This window comes from Podarcis tiliguerta (assembly GCF_965153285.1).
Source record: "Podarcis tiliguerta genome assembly, chromosome: 9".
NCBI lineage: Eukaryota > Metazoa > Chordata > Lepidosauria > Squamata > Lacertidae > Podarcis > Podarcis tiliguerta.
This window is the reverse complement of record NC_139542.1, coordinates 6,641,925-6,655,567: the sequence shown is the minus strand read 5'-3', so window position 1 is coordinate 6,655,567 and position 13,643 is coordinate 6,641,925.

Below are 13,643 nucleotides of genomic sequence, written 5' to 3'. Positions count from 1 at the left end.
AAACCACACAATGGCAACAGTAATACAATAAATGGCCCTGATAAGTACCTATAAAACCACAGCTCAGAAATAACCCAATTCAATGCAATTTTTAATTCCTTTAGATGTGTCATTGATTGCACTAAGCAGTGAAGAGCCCACTCATATATATATATATTTCCCTTTGGCAAATGCCAGGGATTTTCCAGGCATCTGTCAAAAGGAGTTCTACTTTTCTTGGTGCTCAACTGACTCCAAACTTTCATGTCCTGAGAGAGCCACCTCCTTCATCCACTCCAAGGGAGAGAGAGAGAAACTTTTCACCTGCACGCTCTCTTCCTTCCTTTCAATGCAAACATGCAGACAATCGCTTGCATTCAAATGCCCATATTATTTGCACAAAGCAATGCTCCCCCGAAGCAATTTCTCCAGTGCACTTAAGCATAGCCCATCTTTCCCTCCAGCAGCAACAGCTTATCAGTCTATTCTTCTCCCATCTCTTTATTCTCCTTGAACAAGCAAGCATTGTGGATCCACAGCCTATTATTGCCGTTTTCAGATGGTTGGTGGGCGGATTGTTTGTCTGTATATATCAGTAGCTTTGTATCATCCCCACCTAAATATGATTAACAAAGATCAGAAAGTGCTTTGTGTTGTTTGAGGCTGAGCCAGCTGCAGTTGAGAAGAAGTTCAGTTTCTGGAATTTGTCCTTTTGGTGATGCTTAGTAACACTGATATGAACAATGATGGAATTGGTTGTTATTAGCTCTATATGTCCATTTTGAAGGAAATCAGCCCTGAGTGCTCACTGGAAGAAGAGATCCTGAAGCTGAGGCTCTAATACTTTGGCCTCCTCATGAGAAGAGAAGACTCCCTGGAAAAGACCCTGATGCTGAGAAAGATGGAGGGCACAAGGAGAAGAGGATGACAGAGAAGGTTGGACAATGTTCTCGAAGCTACCAACATGAGTTTGACCAAACTGTGGGAAGCAGTTGAAGACAGGAGTGCCTGGTGTGCTCTGGTCCATGGGGTCATGAAGAGTCGGACACAATTAAATGACTAAACAACAAGCTCTATACAGTGGTACCTCAGGTTACAAGACGCTTCAGGTTACAGACTCCGCTAACCCAGAAATAGTACCTCGGGTGAAGAACTTTGCTTCAGGATGAGAACAGAAATCATGCAGCGGAGGCACAGCGGCAGCGGGAGGCCCCATTAGCTAAAGTGGTGCTTCAGGTTAAGAACAGTTTCAGGTTAAGAACGGACCTCCAGAACGAATTAAGTTCTTAACCCGAGGTACCACTGTATGGGGTATCTCAGTTGGTACAGCAGGAGACTCTAACTCTCAAGGTCATGGGTTTGAGCCACCCAGATTGGCCATTTATATTGGCCATCACTATATAAAAAGAGCCTAAAAACCCAAATCGAAAGCCTCAGTTATCTTAATGAAAGAGCAAAGAGCATCCATGAGGTCTCCAACCAGCTTCCTGGGCCTCTGTCACCTCCTCTCTCCTCCACATTGCTTCCCTACCTCTCACAAATATGTCATGTCCACTGTTCTACCCCCCCCCCTCCCTCGCTGCATTTCCCTATGATATTGTCCATGCTGCCTTCTGCACATCCATGATACCATACAGAAGCAAGGAGCCGCCATCCAAGGTGCTGCCTGCAGCCTGAATCATGGCTGCACGGAGCAGGTGGTTGCCTCCAGGGCAAGAGGAGGGCTGCCCTTCTCGGTGATATCATCAAATGTGGCTCTCCAATGTGTCTCTGGTGTCACATTGCAAGGTAATTGAATTATGCTTAAGCAGGCCCTGGAAAGAAACCCTCATTATCTAAATAGCATGAGAGACGCCGAAGTAATTGAAATAAGAGGGGGAGGTTTGGATAAGGAAGAGAAGGGCTTAATGGAAATGGAAGGACACAAAGGGATGGAGTTGCCTCCCCATCAGAGGGAGCTTGGAAAAGCAAGCAGGCTGTAGGGGGTATCATGCCAAATAATAATAATAATAATAATAATAGTTTATTTCTATCCCATCTCATCTGGCTGGGTTTCCCCAGCCACTCTGGGCAGCTCCCAACAGAATATTAAAAGCACAATGAAACATTAAAAACTTCCCTAAACAGGGCTGCCTTCAGATGTCTTCTAAAACAGACAGTTGGTTACTTCTTTCACATCTGATGGGAGGGTGTTCCACAGGGCGGGCGCCACCACCGAGAAGGCCCTCTGACTGGTTCCCTGTAACCTCCCTTCTCACAGGGAGGGAACCGCCAGAAGGCCCTCAGTGTCTGGGCTGAACGATGGGGGTGGAGATGCTCTTTCAGATATACTGGGCCAAGGCCATTTAGGGCTTTAAATATCAGCACCAACACTTTGAATTGCGCTCAGAAACGTACTGGGAGCCAATGTAGGTCTTTCATGACCAGTGTTATATGGTCTCAGCAACCACTCCGAGTCGCCATCCAAATGAGGAAGCAGCTTTTAGTCAGGATGAGCTACTTGAAACTGCCTTATACTAATTCAACCAAGGCCACTTTCACACCATGCATTTAAAGCACTATGATACAACACTAAACAGTCATGGCTTCCCCCAGAGAACTCTGGGAGCTGTAGTTTGTTCAGGATGCTGAGCATAATTAGGAGACAGTGGCGTAGTGTGAGTAGGGCAGGGGAGCCATGGCCCCAGGTGCAAAATTCTGAGGGGATGCAACCAGGTGCCCCCCCCCCCAGATGCCAGCTTCCACGGTGATCTCCACCTCAAAAGCGGCAGAGCAGCTCAGGCCCACAGTGAGTGGGTGTGGATAGAGGGAATTGGGTAAGGGGCAACCCCAGAGAGGCCCGGCCCGGTGCTCTTCTCCACAGGTGTCAGGGGGATTCACCTGCCAAGGATCAGGCTCCCCCCTGTGCAGGCAAATGGCACAGCGCAGCCCAGCTTGGCTCCAGTGCATGCCCTCAGGCTGCATTAGCAGCTTGCCTGCCCCATGCTTGCCTCAACCCATGCTACACCACTGTTAGAAGATCCCTGATACTCTCCCAGAGTTATGGTTCACAGAGGTCCCTGGGAAGAGAGATTGATAGTTGAACCACTCTGGGAATTGCATACCTATCAGCTGTCCCAAGTGGGACATCCTAGAATTACAGGAGACCCCCAGCAGCATGTCCCATTTTGGCTCTCTCAAGAGTGTAGTCCCCAAAGATGCCCATTTTAGGGGGTTGTGCTCTCGCATGAGTTACCTGGCTCTCCTGAGAGCATGGCCCTGTACAATGCATGTTTTGGGGGACTGTGTTCTCATGAAAGTCAGTTGGCTGATGCAAGATCGTGGCCCCGAAAGATGTGCATCCTAATTTTCTCCTGCAGCAGTGGCGGGGTATGAAATTGTAATTCGGGTGGGAGGGAGGATATGGGGTCTCCAAACAATGCTGTGTGGATGGGTGTAGAAACAAACCTATTGCATAAAGGCTGAATTTAGTTGCTCCACTCTCTTTTCTCTCTGGCTCCACCCACCCCGGCATGTGGCTCTCAGATGATTGCCCACAGGAGAATGTGGCCCCTGGGCTGAAAAAAAATCAGCTTCCGATTTTAATAATAGGGACAGCTATGACGCGGGTGGCGCTGTGGGTAAAACCTCAGTGCCTAGGGCTTGCTGATCGCATGGTCGGCAGTTCGAATCCCCATGGCGGGGTGAGCTCCCGTCTTTCGGTCCCAGCTCCTGCCCACCTAGCAGTTTGAAAGCACCCCTAAGTGCAAGTAGATAAATAGGTACCGCTTTATAGCAGGGAGGTAAACGGCGTTTCCGTGTGCTGCGCTGGTGCCGGCTCGCCAGAGCAGCTTCATAACGCTGGCCACGTGACCTGGAAGTGTCTTCAGACAGCGCTGGCCCCCGGCCTCTTAAGTGAGATGGGTGCACAACCCTAGAGTCGGACACGACTGGCCCGTACGGGCAGGGGTACCTTTACCTTTACCTTTTTATGACTCACTTGATGACATGGTTGCGAAGACAAAGGAGCTTTCCTCCATTATACAGCGTTACATCAGTGATTAAAAATTGTTGGTTTCAAGCCTGTGGGTGGCTGTTTATTATATTTTGTTTTAAAAAATCACCAACAGCTTGGGATTAATAGTCTACACTTCTAATTTAAAAAATGCTAGAACACGGGGTGTCAGATGTGTATCAAAGCAATTCAGAGCAAACAAAAATTCCTTGTTAGTAAACAAAGCAGATGAATAGTCTAGACGTGTGTGCAGAAGAAAGACATGTCTGCAGGGTGAAGAGGTGAGACCCAGAATTCTAAAAGGGTGCTTCTCATTAAATGCTCAAAAGAAGAATTATTTTGGTGCTGGAGTCCAGCAACATCTGGCAACCACCATGCTGGCTAGCCTTGCCTGCTGCAGAATTCTTACTCGAATGTATTTTTATTTTATTTTTGGAGGAGAAGGGGGATGGGAAGAACCTAGCACATGATCCAAAGGTATGCTAGTTAGCATCACACTTAGAGCGGACCTACACTCATTGTTTATAATCTTTAAAATGTGTTATTAAAATGTGACACCATGGGGGGCTGCAGAGCAGTGAGCCACCGGCAAAGGGAAACTGCCATTAAACGTTATAGAACATTAAGCTTTATAACGTTCAGAAGATCACTGTAGATCCAGCCTTAAACTGGTGAGAGCATGGCTCCAGTGCTTGCTCAGCTAATGAAGCTATGAAGCTCACTGGTAACCTTCTTTCAGCTGATTCACCAGCTATGACCTCTCTAGCACAGTGGTGACTTGACCACAGTACTCCCTGCTCTGGTAACTTTCAGAGTGGATTACTGCAATGTGGTCCACATGGGGCTGCCCTTGAAGGTGACTCAGAAATTTCAACTTGTGTAAAATGCAGCAGCCTGGTTCCTGGCTGCAGTTCCCTTTAGATTTCATATTTTAAAACAGCTGCATTGGCTGCCAGTTCATTTCTGAGCCCAATTCAAGGTGCTCACATTAGTGTTTAATACCCTAAATAACTTAGGTCCCAAATATCTGAAAGACCACCTCCTTCAATGCAGGTCCTCCTGGGTGTTCAGATCAGCAGAGTGGGTCTCTTTGTGGTTCCAAATCCTGCAGAAGTTCAGGGGGTGGCAAGCCTGAGAAAAGGCTTTCTCTGGGGCAGCCCCTAAGTTGTGGAATTCCCTCCCCACAGAGGTGCACCTGGTACCCCCACTATACAATTTTTGGTGAATGCACACCCATGCATGCTTTATGGCAGAATCCACCACCTAGAATCATAGAATCATAGAATCATAGAATCATAGAATCATAGACAGATTCTATGAATCAGAAAACAGGGTTTCCTGAGTCTTCCTGTTCCTGTCTGAGACTGATGGTAGAGGACTGAACAGTTTGCTACAGAGCTTTGCAGACCACATGGTGCTGCATTGCAAAAACTGGGGAGCCCGACAAAATTACAGTGGGCTGATTGAATTGGGCACAATTTATCACTAAAAATAAATACAGTGCTACATCAGGTTACATACGCTTCAGGTTACAGACGCTTCAGGTTACAGGCTCCGCTAACCCAGAAATAGTACCTTGGCTTAAGAACTTTGCTTCAGGAAGAGAACAGAAATTGTGTTCTGGCGGTGCAGTGGCAGTGGGAGGCCCCATTAGCTAAAGTGGTGCTTCAGGTTAAGAACAGACCTCCAGAACGAATTAAGTACTTAACCCGAGGTACCACTGTAGATGCAAGGGTGTCACAGCAGATCCTCCAAGTGTCCCTATTTTCCAGGGATGTCCCTGATTTAGAGAAGCCGTCCAAGGTTTCTGATTTGATCCCAGAATGTTTCCTTAGGACATCCCTATTTTCATTGGAGAAATTTTGGAGGGTGTAGAGTTATTTGATTCCTGAGCTGTCTGAAGGCAATTCTGTACAGGGAAGTTTTTAAAAAAAGTTTTATGTTTTATTATGTTTTTATATATGTTGGAAGCCACCTAGAGTGGCTGGGGCAACCCAGTCAGATGTGTGGGGTATAAACAGTAAAATTATCATTATGGAATGGGACGTCCCTATTTTTATGTTGGACGGTATGCCATAGAAGATAAAAAAATATTTGAAGAGATAGGAAAAAATACTGAACTGCCACACACTTCCGCAGAGACAATGATCTAACCATATAATGTCTGTGCAGATGAACTCTTGTAACTCTGATACCCCAAGAGAACCAAATGTGTCAATGGCTCATTGAAAGGTCTACAGGGAAAGAAGGATGATATTCTTACCCCACCTTCATTTCCCTGGGAAGATGATCATTCATTCTTTTGGCACCGAAAGCAGAAGAAGCCATTAGCGATCCTCAGACATGGACAGTATAAATGCTGTCATCTGGGGGCAAGTGTATAATGCATTTCATCACAGCTTGCCAATTGACATTCTTGATCTGTCTTAATTCAAAGAGCTTCACCTTGTAGGATTTCTTAATCCTCTCTGCCCCCACCTCCAATAAAGCCATAATTGCTAAAGGCTATTGCTTCATTTGCTTTTAGAAAGAAAGAAAGAAAGAAAGAAAGAAAGAAAGAAAGAAAGAAAGAAAGAAAGAAAGAAAGAAAGAGCCAAGTACAGTCATAACATGGAAGTCGAACGGAATCTGTTCCGGAAGTCCGTTCGACTTCCAAAATGTTTGGAAAGCAAAGTGTGGCTTCTGATTGGCTGCATGAAGTTCCTGCAGCCAGTCGGAAGCCGTGGAAGCCCTGTAGGACATTCGGGTTCCAAATAACTTTTGCAGACCGGAAAACTCACTTCCAGGTTTGTGGTGTTCGGGAGCCCAAGGTAGACTGTAGTCTAAAGCTGCATGAAAGATGGAGCTGGGCTCTATACAGTGGTACCTCGGGTTAAATACGCCTCAGGTTACAGACGCTTCAGGTTATAGACTCCGCTAACCCAGAAATAGTACTCCGGCAGCAGCAGGAGGCCCCATTAGCTGAAGTGGTGCTTCAGGTTAAGAACAGTTTCAGGTTAAGAACGGACCTCCGGAACGAATTAAGTACTTAACTCGAGGTACCACTGTACTCAGATATTTGGCCAGTTTTCCAGAGCAATATGTAGACTTCAGCCTTCCACACATCCTGCAGATCCTGGCCAGTTCCCCACCAAATTGATTCCAAGCTGCTATTCTCTGGCCTTGTTCACTTGCCCCATTTTTCTTGAACAGGAGCCCACAACTTTAGACCTGTGGGCACCTTGAGGTTTTGAGCAAGTGCTCTGGGTGCCATGCCCTTCCGCCATGCCACTCCCTGCTTGCCAGATCACAGTGGCGTAGCGTGGGTTGTCAGCACCCGGGGCAAGGCAAGTAATTTGCGCCCCCCCCCCCGCTGCACTGTCCCTCCCCCAGATAGTCCCTCGCTCTCTCTCCACACCGCACCGCATGCCTGGCACCCCCCCTCCACAGTGGGCAGCGACCCGGCGGCTCGGATCGGATTCGCACAGCCGGCACTGCAGTGAGAGAGATTGAGTGAGCCAGGTAGGGGCAGAGAGCTGCGAGTGCGAGCACGCCCCCCCCCCAGATGTTGCGCCCGGTGCGGCCGGTCCCCCATGCACCCCCCACGCTACGCCACTGCCAGATCACCCCACTGAAAAACAGTGTGAAAATGCCCATGCATGCACACTTTGCTTATCCAAAGGATCTGGGTAAGATCCAGTAGAATTCTTCTGGGTACTGAAAAGCACATAGAGCTGGAAGAGGAAGTGGAGAAAACTGCCATTCTAGGAACTTCTTACTTCATCTCTATGTAGTTTTTAAGGCAGGAAAGGGTAACCACCAACAGTACTTCATGACCAAAGGAGGCATTGAAGGAGGAGGGCAGGGAGGTGGCTTGTGAGTGACAGAGGAAGACTGGAAGAGAACCTTTGTTCCCACTAGTGTCATGTTGGAGACCTGTGCTGGCCGTAAGAGTTATGCTTTGCCTCCACTGTCGGGTTAAAATCACAGGATGGGGAGAGTGTATTTGTGGTTGGTTCCTTCTTGTAGGTTTCCTAAAGGCATCTGATTGGCCACTGTGAGAGCAGGATGCTGGTCTAGATGGGCCATTGGCCTGATCCTGAAGGCTGCCATTTCTTTATTTACTTCCCACTCTTCAAACTAAAAGCTATTCAGGACAACATGCAATCATAAAATTAAGGAGGGTCCTAAAAACATCATGGTTTGTGGGAGGAAGGAGGCAACAAGGAAGGAGAGACTGTGGAATTCCTGACAATAAGAATCACTCAGCAAGGAAAGTACATTCCTCAACCCACCCCCATCAGACGTGTTGTTCAGCCTAGATTCCTGTTCGGTGAGAAATTAGTTGTTAAAGAGAGGCAGGACACAACTGGAGGAGGGAAAGTGAAGCTTGTAATTAAAGCTGATGGGAAGTAAAACTCGGAAGGTTTATTTATATCCTAATGGATTGGGGGGGGGGTGTTGCTGAAAATGAGTTCCATCAGGTATTGGGAGGAGAAAACTGCAAAAAGTTTGCAGGAGTGCTTCTGCATTCAAACAAAAAAAAGCCACCGGAAATGTAACAAAATATGTTTCCTTGTTGCCTTCTCCTCTTTCTTCCATCATTTCCTCTTTATTGCTTCTTTTTCATTGCTCCATCTGGGCAGGGAATAGGAATGAACAGATTTGTCAATTTCAGTATCTCTCCCTTTCTCCACTTTTCCAGCTGAAGTTTCTACATCAAATTTCTACATCCATTTGCAAATGTTTCTAAAATGATTCTGCCAGGAAATCTGTACACATTTCTGCGCATGTTTTCCCCAAGGGATGCTGTTTGTATCCCATTTTGTCTGGTGCTTCAGGCCACATAAAGGTTCAAGAAGTGCAAACCAGGTTGTTTTTCATGAAAATGTGAACTGAAAATAACTATCCCTAGTCCCTACTCAACTGTAGTGCATGGATTTAGGGCATGGGTAGGCAAACTAAGGCCTGGGGTCCGGATCTGACCCAATCGCCTTCTAAATCTGGCCAGTGGATGGTCTTTGAATCAGCATGTTTTTACAAGAGTAAAATGTGCCCTTTTATTTAAAATGTATCTCTGGGTTATTTGTGGGGCATAGGAGTTCGTTCATCCCCCCCCCCCAAAAAAAAATATAGTCCATCCCCTCACAAAGTCTGAGGGGAGGGACAGTGGACTGGCCCCCTGCTGAAAAAGTTTGCCTACCCATGAGTTAGGAGATCGACTGCTAACAAGTCCTTGTTAGCAAACTCTCTCTCTCCTCCCTCCCACCTTCTTCAAGTACTTCACAAATAAATAGGGCAATTTGTGTGTCTGTTGTACTTCTTCCCAAGATGGTATCTCTGAGCATCTTCCAAACAATAGAGGAGTGACATTTTTACCAACCCACGTTTCAATCATGAGCTAAGTGACAAAGCTATACTGTAGGTGTTTGCTTTGCATTTTAAAAAATGCTGACAGATGTAGTCTTAGGGGAAGGTTACGAATGAGTGCCACGGGGTGCTTGGGAACAGTGGAAACGAAATTCAAAAGCGCTTTGAAGTTCATTTTCAATAAAGCAGGGTGAGATCCAGTCAAAATTTATCGGAGCCTTTTATGTAATTTCTCTGCTTAGGTGGTGAAGATGAGGCACTCAGGTCAATTATTTTTTGCAGCCCTGGAGTCAAAACCATCCCTGGACATCTGGAAGAAGCAGTGGTTGCAGCAGCAGGCTATTGGAAAGTATCCACCTAACACAACTAGTGGCTGACCTTTTTCGCTGGGTGTTATAGGGGTGTGCATCAGCTCTGTGTGTGCCCAAATTGTGAGCTGCATTGGGGTGATTTTGGGAAGGTCCTTGTATGTTAGATTAGCAAATTGTCTTGACTTAGAATTGAGGCTCATGGAGCTTCCGAGCTACTTTGTGGCCTCAACCTATTTTCTTCTTTTGAGAAACAAAAGAAACACTGAAAACTCTAGCATGTTGGGGGGGGGAGTTGGGGGTAGGAGAGGTAGGAGTTATAGCCACAGTTCCATAATACAGCAGGTAAAGGTAAAGGTAAAGGGACCCCTGACCATTAGGTCCAGTCATGACCGACTCTGGGGTTGCAGCGCTCATCTCGCTTTATTGGCTGAGGGAGCCAGCATACAGCTTCCGGGTCATGTGGCCAGCATGACTAAGCTGCTTCTGGCGAACCAGAGCAGCACACGGAAACACCGTTTACCTTCCCACCAGAGCGGTACCTATTTATCTATTTGCACTTTGATGTGCTTTTGAACTGCTACGTTGGCAGGAGCAGGGACCGAGCAACGAGAGCTTACGCCGTCGTGGGGATTCGAACCGCCGACCTTCTGATGGGCAAGTCCTAGGCTCTGTGGTTTAACCCACTGCGCCACCCGTGTCCCAACAATACAGCAGGTACTGCTATGTAAAAAAGGACCATTAGGACAGAAGTGCTAGCTTTATAACCAGGAAAACTAATGCAATAAATTGCATGTCTGCATGCAGCCTAAATCAGGGATGGGAATCTGTGGCTACAACACCCAACCACTGGCCTTGATGGCTGGAGCTGATGGGAGTTAGAATCCAGCAGCTTTTGGGGTGGGGGCACAGGTTCCCCTTGCCAACCCTGAACTAATTGTGAAGCACAAATAAAAGAAAGAAAGACACATTAAAATAAAATAAAATTCATAAGGATAATCTGAACAGAAATCAAAATTTTCCCCACATCTCAAAAACAGACCTCGTTTCAGATTTTGCAGTGGGGATCTGAAATACCGCATTTGAGTCTTCCTCCTGCTGCCCTCCCCATGCCCCTTGCCTTTGTCATTACCGCAGGAATCAAAGTGCTCCCTGAGTGGGTGAATGAAGAGGCACTTAGTTTTTGAGGAGCTCAGCAGAGGAGTGAAATCTAAAGCAATGGATATTTTGAGATAAGTAGGTGCTGCAAGAGTTAAATGAAGTTCACTGTGTTCCATGTTTCAGTCTCCCGTGGTCTCATATTATCGTTTGCAGAAAGTATATGTTATAATTCCACACGGTTTCAGGAGCGGCTTCTTCATGCAGCTTGGTGAACTGGTGTGGAAGAAACACAAGCCTGAAACCCAGGTAGTCCAAGCTCACGTTGTTAAGATGCAGGAAAGATTCCTATGTACCTCTCTGTAGAGAAACGATATGCTGCAAACCGACTCTGAACCTGTTCAGTCCAAAGCTTTCACCTTGTAGCTTTTAATGAGGCCTAGAGAACTTGAGGTTCTCAGAATTCTAAGCCCATATTCACATGGGAGATTATTCCGTCTTCCCAATATTTCCTTACCCCGTAATTTCCACACTTGATTTCATCTTCCGCACAACAGAAAAGACTAGCGGAATATAGTGAATGTTTAGCACTCGTTTCCATATCATTTTCTTCCAGAAATAGTCCATTGTCAGTCCCACCAAAATTGTGGGAGTTTTGCGCTGTTGTTTCCCCACCATTTTCATGGATCATGTCGTGTGGTGAAATTTGGGGTGGAATTCTGACTTACAATTCTTTCCTGCCATTTTCATGGGCCAATCACGGGGGAACAAAAGTATTCATGCGCATGGAGGGTTGGAAAATGTCGGATGACGTCTACTTCTCTGCCATGGCATGCCCACTGGTGCAAAGGAAATTTAGCACGACATAGCCCGATATTGGTCAAAAAGCCACACTTCCATAATGCAGCAGGTATTGCCGGGCGAAGGGAATGTTAGAAAATGGGATAGAGGTGCTAGCAGTATAATCAAGAAAATGAATGCAAAAACCCCACTTCTGAATGCAAGACAGAACAGCAAGAAGAAAGCTACTCAATGCTGCCCAACCTTTAATTCCTCTCTATAGTGTGTGCAATCACTAAAGAATGTATTCAATATTGTTCCAGAATCAAATAGCATGGAAATGAGCATTTAACAGGCACTATAGTTTTCCAGAAGTGGCTTTTACATGACATGATGTGAAAGTTCAAATATAATGCAAAAATTAACAGAGAAATGGAATAATCTGCTGTGTGAATGCCACTGAAAGCTATTCTCAGCTTTCTTTGTTTTCTTCATGTTTTAATTTTTGTAAGTCACATTGAGTCCTGGTTCTGGGGGAAAGGCAGGATACTAATAGGAATATTCAGTGCCTCATCTCTTGTGCCAACCTAGAATCTTAGATTTTGAGAAACTTTAATCGTGAAATGCCAGATCAAAGCGTGACACTATGCTAATGTTTTATGTGGCTTCTTCTGAACTGACTACTTTCTGCCCCCCACCCAGCACCAGCCATTGGCTTGGTTGAGTTCTTTTTGCACTATCATGTGGCTGTGTGCTTGTGCAGGCAGGCGCAGAAGTACTTCACCCATTTCTACTTTCCCCCTTGACCTCTGATCTCTTGTTTGCCTCCAACCCCACTTCTGTCAATGGTGCCCACCCGAGAGATGCCAGAACTGGATTACTAGGTAGAATATTAATTTAAAATAACTCAACTAGGGAGTAATGAGTGGGGGGAACTGACTGGGAACTGAATTGATTTGGAACAGGATCTGCTCAGAAATTAATTGGGGGGATGAATTTAAGCATAATTTGGGATGGTCTGAAGTGAGTGCAAATGAATTGAATATTTTATCTTGGAAATTGGAAATTGTGACTATGGGAATTGTGGACTGGAAATTGTGACTATGACCCATGACTCAAATATTTTATGTGTGTATTTTTATCCCTTGGATAAGGACTATTTTGCCAGGTTCTTAGACCTCCTTACTTTAATTTGTGTGAAGCTCCACAAGGGACTGCCCTGATGACAGCTCAATACAGTTCAGGCTACAGTGCTTAGTAGTGGTTCTTGTTTGGCCAATGTGCAGGGAAGTGCTGTGGCTCAGTTGCAGAGCATCTGCCTTGCATGCAGAAGGTCCCAGGTTCAATTCTCGGCATCTCCAGGTAGGGCAGGGAGAGAATCCTGCCCCAAACCCTGAAGAGCTGCGACCTGTCAGTGTAGACAGTACTGAACTAGATAGACCAAGATAGGGACGCAAGTGGCGCTGTGGTCTAAACCACTGAGCCTCTTGGGCTTGCTGATCAGAAGGTTGGCAGTTCAAATCCCCGCAATGGGGTGAGCTCCTATTGCTCTGTCCCACCTCCTGCCAACCTAGCAGTTCAAAAGCACACCAGTGCAAGTAGATAAAGAGGTACCGCTCCAGCGGGAAGGTAAACGGAGTTTCCGAGAGCTCTGGTTTCCATCACAGTGTTCCGTTGCACCAGAAGCAGTTTACCCATGCTGGCCACATGACCCAGAAAGCTGTCTGTGGGCAAACACCGGCTCCCTCAGCCTGAAAGCGAGATGAGCACCACAACCCCACAGTCGCCTTTGACTGGACTTAACCATCCGGGGGGTCCTTTACCTTTTACATAGATAGACTAAGGGTCTGACTGTGTATCATACAGCTTCCTGGCTATTGATGGTAAACCAGTTGGGAAACCTTGTGTGCAGCTGTGAGGTGCTTGTGGGAAGGACAGGATGCAGATGGAAGAGCTGTTCTGTCCAGTGATAGCAGTGTAATTCTGGACGATACCACTTTGGATGGCAAGTGGGGGATTTCTTTTTTGAATTCTCAGTCAGGGTAAAACAAACTACCTCTCACTGCAACTCAAGAATATTTTTTTTAGCATAACCATCTTCCTGAGACTCTAGTGTACTACTTTACAGATCTGCA